We start from the raw sequence: 8,816 nt of genomic DNA, 5'->3' as shown, positions 1-8,816 counted from the left end.
GGCGTATAGTTAAAAGATACCTTTACTAAGAGAATTCTTTGCCAGAATTAATGGCGAATTGGGCTATAGCTTTGAAAATGTAAACAATAATTTGGCAACAACTTTTAATAACTTTATTCACGCCTTAAATATTACGTATCTAATTAGCCAATTTTGAAAAGTTGTTGATTTAAATCTTTCAGAGACCGAATAACAGCACCAACTAAATGCTTAATATTAAACAAAAATCATTGTAAAAAGATCGTTAGGTACCGCATAGTTCATAACTATTTTGTGTATAATTACTTATTCTTTTCTTAGGTTACCCGTACATTGCGCTTTGAAAAAAAAAAGCCAAATAAAATTTTTGCAGGCCAAATTTCTTTAAAAAATGCCAAATTCGCGAAATCTGGCTAAAAAAAGAAAATCTGGCAACCCAGAAAAAGAATATGAGAACAAGTCTTGTATTCGAATATCATTATAATAATATATAATCATTATTGTAACAGTGAGATGGAAAATCGGAGTAATTTCGATTTCCAATGGTTTTTCAGCTAAGAAAGAAGTTAGCGAAGCGTTATGTAAAAAGGGAGCATTCAAAAGGATTAAATAAAGATTGTTTCTTACAATGTGATTTCATTATTTGTATTGAATTATGTAGCACAATATCAGGTTGATAAGAAAGTTCGTGCGGTTTTAAAATTCAGATGGATATGTCACGACTCAAACAAAAATTTATCAACCGAAATAAGCACCATTAGAATCAACACACTTGTGCCAACGCAAAACAAGTGTATTTCTGCCAGTAACGTAAAAATCTTGCGTTCTGATCAAGATGAAGTCTCTGAAGGCGTTTTTGATATTGCTTAGGTTTTTGAAGCATATCTCACGCAAAAAGTTTTCGAGATGCTTGAAAAAGTGGTAGTCGGTAGGTGATAGGTCTGGAGAGAATGGCGGATGAGCCAGAGTTTCGTAGTCTAATCCATTCAACTTCTGCAGGATCGGTTTAGCAACGTGCGGTCGGGTATTGTCGTGGAGGAGAATTGGGCCTTTTCTGTTGATTAATGCTGGGTGTTGTTATCGACGTTTCTGATGCATTTCATCCATTTATTAACAGCACTTCACCGCCGTAATGGTTTCGCCTGCATTCAAGAAACTGTAATAGATGAGACCGGTCGACGACCATCAAACAGTCAGCATGCCCCTCTTTGGGTGCAACTCTGGTTTTGGAAAGTGTTGTAGGGCTTCATCGGCGCTAACCATTGAGCTGAGCATCACCGGTTGTTGTAAAGAACCCACCTTTCATCGCAAGTCACAACCTGGTCAAGAAACGGATCGTTCTTGCAAAGTAAAAGAAGGGAACGTGACACTTCATAATGGCGTTTCTTTTGGTTGTCGTTTAATTCGTAAGTTATCAAGTTTTTTGTCTTTCCAATTTCTCTTAAGTGATTGGAAATCGTCATATACGTTACGTCTAATGCAGAAGCAAGTTTTCAAACAGTTTGCGCGGATTGACTTCGACCATGGCTCTTAATTGATCATTGTCAACATCCGATGGCCGACCACTACGCTCATCATCTTCAAGACTCTCGTCGCCGCCACGAAATTTCTTAAACCACCATTGTGCTGTGCGTACAGTAGTGATTTCTGGACCAAACGCTTCGTTGATATCGCGAGCTGTTTCAGCAGCTTTTCGGCCTAGCTTGAATTGAAATAGGAAAATTGCACGAATTTCATTTTTTCTATCTTTTACTGAACAGAAGACACAATTGTTATAAAACGACTGTACTTTAAACGATTGAATAGAACAAAAAACACTCTTTAAAATATATAAAATAAATGTATTATAATTAAAATTTAGTTGAAAATACATCATTTGAAATCCAAATTAAATTTCTGCAAGAATATTCTTCTCAACCTAATATTACTTCCTGAGTATTTATTAGTAACTATAAAATATATCTTATATGAGTGACTTCTATATCTATGATATTATTAAAATTCTAAATGTTTATTTATTTATGGGTGTGTGTATATATACCAATAAAGCTTTCGAACGGATGCACCGAATTGAAAAAAAATTTTTTTTTTCCTGAAAGGTGTGAGTCCGTAGATTATCCTTATCTATATATGGTTCGTAATGAAAAACGTAGAGTCACACAAAAAGCTCGAAATAAGGGTTTTTGAGCCGTTTCGTCTTTATCGAAAAGTTACCTGCCGACGTCAATGGAATTTAGCACTGTCTGTATACAGGCGCAGTAACATCTTTCGGCATACGGATAGGACTTGTGGCGCAATGGATAACGCGTCTGACTACGGATCAGAAAATTCCAGGTTCGAATCCTGGCAAGTTCGTAATAATTTTAACCATCATTTTATCCAACGTTTACTCATTATCCTTACCCTTAGTTAGGGTATTTTTGTTTTTTTCAGTGATTTTGTTTTGTGCATATGGGAATTTCCCATACTCCGAGTTCACAAGGTAAATGCTGATGGTAAGACGATGTTGAGTGTATTCGATTTTGTGTTTGACTCAGCGTTGTGTGTGCCGACGCAACGCAGGCGCTAGTTTAAAATACAATGGGCATTATTTTAAGAGAGTACATTAGTAAACTCATTTGCTACATGTTATTGGGTTTTATGTCCAAAAACTATATTTTTCGTTAACCAGAAATATATCAGTGTTGTCAAAATATATTTTTGATTTAATATATTTCTCATTCCGATGAATTACCACGGGTACTGCTAGTGTAAATTGTTATATATATATATATATATATATATATATATATATATATATATATATATATATATATATATATATATATATATTAGAAAAGTTTATTTGGGGTACAACATTTATATATGACGGAGAAGAAAGTTCTTTTAGACTCGAGATGTCTTTCGCCATCCTCATCAGAGGCAAACGATGGCGTTTTGATTAAAAAGAAAAGTAGGGGGAGAAATTAAATATAAGGTGAAAATGAGAACGACATATTTAGAAATAATGAAAAAAAAATGTAGAGGGAGGAAGAAAGGGGAGAAGAGAAAATAAAAATAACGTGGATTCTCGTGAGAATTTGTCAAGCTTATTTTCATACATACTTATTTTCATAACTAACTATATATATATATATATATATATATATATATATATATATATATATATATAATAGGCTAATAAAAATTACGAATGAATAACATAATAATTTATTAGAAACTGTTTTAGAAATAAGTAAATTAAGCATGAACATATTTTTTGTTTTGATACGGACGAATTACTGTATATACGCAATAATTCAACATACTTTGTTGCATCATTAGATAAAGTAAATCTCTTTCATGTTAAAAATATCTTATGCATTTATCATTTAGATTAATGAGAAAATAAAATTAATTTCTTTAATATAATATTGAGTGATTTCATTTTATGAAGAGAAATTAAAAGATAACTAGAGAAAAAAATTACTTATCAATTTGGTTAAATAATTTAACGACATAAAATAGCCTCAAATAAGGAAAACAAAGATAAAAATGAAATCATGCACAGATGAATAAGATTTTCAATGTAAATAGACACGATTCACTCTCTGTGTGTATCCATGATTTGCCGACTAATAAATATCATCAGCAGGCTATCTGTCTGTATAAAGCAGGCGCGTTTATTTTTTACTTACGATTCACTCGATGCTCGCCTTCCTGTTTTGCCGTTAGATGAGATGATGACTTGTCATGGCAACGACAATAGCGACAGTAGTTATATTAAGCCAATCATTCCCGATTATTTTAGCTGTTTCGTTGTTGTTTGAAGTCTTAGTAGGTCAGGTCAGATTTTATCTAATTTTTATAGTGCTGTTGCATAAACATATCTACACAATGCTTGTATTATAAAATAGATGGTGGGAGTCTATCTCTGTTCTAGTGTTATTTCCATGGCAAGTGCTCAAATGAACATTTAATCTATACCACCCCTGCAAGACATTTATAATAAACACTTGTCTAGCTACAACCAATGTCAGCAATTTCACTTACTCTCTATTTGTGCCTAAATGTAAGTGTCGATGCCATCAACAAAGTTTCTTTCCTCGAACTGCCCACTTGTGAACATGGTCAGTTTTGCTTTTCACCTGACTACAGCATGATTGTTTTCCAGCCCAAATACTCTATTCACTGCAGGTCCTTGTGCAGTTGAAAGAGTGCTTGGTGAAATTCAGTTGTGAATGTTACATACCTGGAGATTGCAGGTTGAATCATTAGTGCGAGCGAATCAAAAATATAGTTGTGAATTAGAACTTCTGCCCAGGCATGACTGACGGAACGAGAGCATACTAGTCCCGTGTATAAACTAAGGCACCCCGTTTTAAATTCTGTGCAAATTCCCGAGTTCGGTAAAAAGATTCCCGAGTTCAAGAACAGTATGCCGAAAAATCCAAATGATACAAATTATCATCATCTCAAAATTTTAGAAAACGTATGAACAAGTTAAACAGATAGATAGCGAGTTCATTTAGTAGAAAGATAGCGTGTGACATAGAAAACATCTGAATCCTGTGTCGTCATGACAAATCTAGAAAGATTTATGTAATCTAAGAATTCAACGATGAACCATGTTATTTCATTACCTGGTCTGATAAATTAGCAGAAAATATAGTCGATCATCAAATTGAATTCGAGTTGTCGTTCTTAATCCAGAACACAGTGTCTACCCATGCGGGTAAAATCCAGTTCAGATACCTGCGGTCTTGAAAAACGAAACTCATTATGAGCACGAATAGAATATTAAAAAAAACGTCCTTCGTATGATTAATAACGTTACAATGATTTGATTAGGTTTTGTTGAAATTGGTTTTCTGAAATCATTTTAGAGTTAATGACTCACACAAAGGACTATACAATTAGAAATAAGTCATGCAACATCCACAATGGTAATTCAATTATTACAGCTATGTACCTAGAAAACGGAGCTATTAACCTTACATAATGATAGGAGACAAGGAGAAAGAAGCAGCATTGGCAGAAGCTGGTGACCCTAAGGATGTTAAAGTTAAACAGAGCTGATAGAGAAACGATAACGAAGTACCATAAAAAGAAACTGGAATCTTAGGGAGATTTTCATAATTTCAGTAATTATAGGAAGAAATGGACTCATGCCAAATAATTTCAAAAACCAAGTGCAAGCCTCTTCTTATATATGTTAAATAAATCACATATACGGTATAATCACGTTTACACACCGGTTCTCGTTAGATCATCGAAGTTAAGCAACGTTGAGCCTGGTCAGTACTAGAATGGAATTCCAGGTGCTATATGTGCTCTCCGCTTATCTCGGCATTGTTTTCAGTCGTCCTGGATTCTTGCTATTGGACTCAAGCGGTGCCGATTCAGGAGAGGTATGGTTGGTGATTGTGCCACTCCTGCCTCACAATTACACACTCAGATACTCGTACATTGACTCGAGACTAAACGGAGTCGATGACGAAATAAATCACTTAATCAAATAACGATACTTCTGTTACAATTTACCGCGCTTCGATAAAACGACATTATTACAATCTCCAAGTCTAACTTTTTTGAGTCGCCCTCTTGGATAATGAATTACTCTCCTGTGTTCTTCTGCCCATTACAGTAATTGTTTCCAATCCTTTCTTGGCAGCGATTTTCGTCTAAATGGCGATCTCTTTAACGCTTCTCCTCGAATGGCCTCGAGTCCTTGATAAACGTTAGTCAGCAGTAAAAAATGTAACATATTTTCTTCCATATGCTCTCCCACAAAGTCATTTTTAATTGTTATTTAAGCACAATGCAAGTAAACAAACGCTGGGGCAATGCAAGGTAGGACCGACTAATAAGCTATAAAAACGTAAATAATAAATAAAAAAAAAACAGAGCGGCTTACCAGCGAGAAACTTCCCGGCCTAGTTAGCAATTAAAATAAACAGGTAATGGATGACGTCACAGGTCACGTGTAGTGTAATAACGGGAAACGTACGATTTTCTCGGAAATGTTTACCATAAGAATTTCCTTCTGTTTATCTTATTTGAATTTCCCTTCAGTCATAACATAAACTCTCTCAGCTAGTCATCCGTTTTGCTAAAGATAAACCTGGTGCAATACGCAGTCGAATATGATGTCTGTATAAATATGAGAGTTGTCCGTCTATCTGACGGTCTGTATGTCCGTCTGTCTGTTCGTTTATTATTTTCAGATTGTTAGAGTTAGGAAAGTGACTATTTGAAAGGAATGATCACTTATAATTTTTCGAGGAGGTGCATTGAGCTAGAGGTCAACACTTATTCGATAATTAGCCTTTCAGAAAAAAGAAACGTTTTTAGATATTATGTTTCTAAAGTCTTAAATTAAGGATTGATAATTCTTATTATTTGGATTATATTTTATTTTTACGAAGTGTCGGTCAATGGAAACCCCCGATCTTCTTCTATCGAACTCGGGAAACAGAGTATTCTACCACATCTATAATATAAATATCACCTGTCTGTTTGTATGTATGTATGTATGTATGTATGTATGCCTGCCTAAAACTTTCGACAGAGGCGACGGATTTTCACGAGATCGGTATAGTTTTGAAGCTCGACACTTAGGACGACACATATCGAAAATTTGGACAAGAACATTAATTCCTTCACCCTCAACTGGGTACTTTTACTACAGGGAGGGGTCGCTTTTTCCGCCGATATTTTCGTAAGTCATCGCCTCTTTTCAATCGTCTAGCCTTAATTTAAACCTACGTCATCCGGTTTGGCGATAAGCGCAACAGCAAACGCGTCAAGTCTTTTCTTTTTTCACTTTCTTTTCCGCCTTCGCGGTACGGGGTCGAGCCTGCCTGCGTACTACCACTTTTTTTTTGCGCTCGCAATCCCACCCCCCTTTTTGACTCAACCAACATCCTTACAAGCACTTTTTTTCCGCCTTCGCGTCACGGCTTCGAGCCTGCCTGCCTACTACCACTTTTATTTTTTTAGCTCAACACACACCTACAAACACCCTAGGAAAACCGGGCACCTTAGCTAGTTGATTAAGTAAAAGATACCGTTCGGAATTCCGTGTAGATTCCTGAATTCAACAGAAAATTTCTCGAGTTTGACTGAAATGTTGTGTGGATAACATTCGAGTCCGAATAATATAAATATAATGAACTTTTAGATGCATTACAAAGTGGAACGATAAAATTGTCGCCATAGAAAGGCGATATGATTCCATTTTCGTTTGATGAAAACCAGGTATCGGTTTTGTTGCAGACCATCTACTAGTTGGCTAGTTATGTACAACTCCAAGGAGAGATAGGAACCTTCTATCATACCTGAAAGTGACGCGCTGTTCAACGAGCGAGATCCGAGATACGTCACTGTGCAACTCACGTTCTCTACCGATCAAAGTTATGACAGCGGGCCCATTGCCAGCACTCTTAAAATGCATCGCTGATTTGCCACGAAAAACAGGGACGTGCCCAGGGTGATAAAAACAAAGTTTCAGGCCACGGTTATAATCTTTGGCGTGGTTTCAAATGAGGGCCACATAATGCCACCTCACATATACGAAGTCGGCTTGAAATGAACCCCAAACTGTACGGATGTGCTGAAGTGTGTAGTGATCTCCCGGTGCAATCAGGTGGCTGCTGGCAAACTCTGGGCGTGGCAACAGGACTCGGCGCCGGCCCACAAGTCCAAAGAGACCCAGGCTTGACTTCAGAAGGAGTGCTACGACTTTGTATTCTTCTCTCACTGTCCATCCACCTCCCCCGACCTGAATTACTTCGTTTGGTCCTACATCGGGAACATCACCAACATCAAAGCCATACTAATCGCCGCCATCCGCCGTGTTATCGCTGAGCTCCCGCCGGCGCTTGTGAAAAAGAGATGCTCCCAGTTCCGGACTCGTATCCATGCGATGATTGACGCACTGAATTGATTTTTTCAATAAAAGTTTAAAAATAAAAGTGAAATGTTTTCTTTAGGGCGGAAACTTTATCGTTCCTCCTTGTATATAAATATTTCTGAACGGGCGTGTCCTATTTTATATGCACTAGATCCTAAAGAATATGTGATGAACGTAACAACTACAAAAGGAAACAACACCAATGTATAATTTTGATAAAAATGTCTATTAAAGATGCTGATATTTTGTTTAGCATCATTTATTCATATTTGGATTCTTCCAATTAAGATTTATTTGCAAAACATTTCGGTCGATATCACCTCGGGTCTTTTCCAAATTCGAGAATCTTCCTGTCAAATTCGGGAATCGGGACAATATGTCGAATTTCTTTTTTTAATTTTTTAAAGCCACAGTAATAGCATGACCTCGTTTACTGAGCCATGACCAGATAAGAATCTTAAGTGATTCGCAATGAGGATTAAATCTTTAGCTTTCAGAAAAGTTTCGCTCAGAACTGAATTTTATCTGGTATGTGATCAGTTACGATACGGTTCATTACATACATATATATATATATATATATATATATATATATATATATATATATATATATATAAAATAAAAAAATAAAAATTACAATAAGTTTACCAAGGTAATCAAAATGGTAAACTTAAAATATATTATAAATATTAAAGAGTTAATATTTACAAGTAAAGTAATCTCAACCAGATGTAAAAGCTCAATAAAACCGAAAAGGAAATAGAGCTTATAATATAAACAAATGATTAATAAAACATGTTAAAAGACATCTTGAAAAAGAGTTAAAAACATATTTAATTTTAAAAAGGAAGCACAAGATAAGTGGATAGTCCTTAATCCGCGGAGTTTCGAAGAAATACTCTCCTTCTCATCAAAGGGTAGGAATTAGCAATATGCGGGATCG

At 35.7% G+C, this 8,816-nt stretch overlaps 1 non-coding gene across 1 annotated transcript; it reads left to right on the top strand.

The window, feature by feature from the left end:
• The first annotated feature begins 2,261 nt into the window (after positions 1–2,261).
• Trnar-acg (transfer RNA arginine (anticodon ACG)) lies at positions 2,262–2,334 on the top strand. Its single transcript has one exon. It is a non-coding gene; the product is annotated as a tRNA-Arg (tRNA).
• The last annotated feature ends 6,482 nt before the right edge of the window (positions 2,335–8,816 follow it).

Source organism: Euprymna scolopes, chromosome 13 (assembly GCF_053919585.1).
Source record: "Euprymna scolopes isolate OS-2025 chromosome 13, ASM5391958v1, whole genome shotgun sequence".
In the NCBI taxonomy this organism is placed as follows: domain Eukaryota; kingdom Metazoa; phylum Mollusca; class Cephalopoda; order Sepiida; family Sepiolidae; genus Euprymna; species Euprymna scolopes.
The sequence above is the reverse complement of the archived record's forward strand: the minus strand, read 5'-3'. Positions and strand labels throughout refer to the sequence as shown.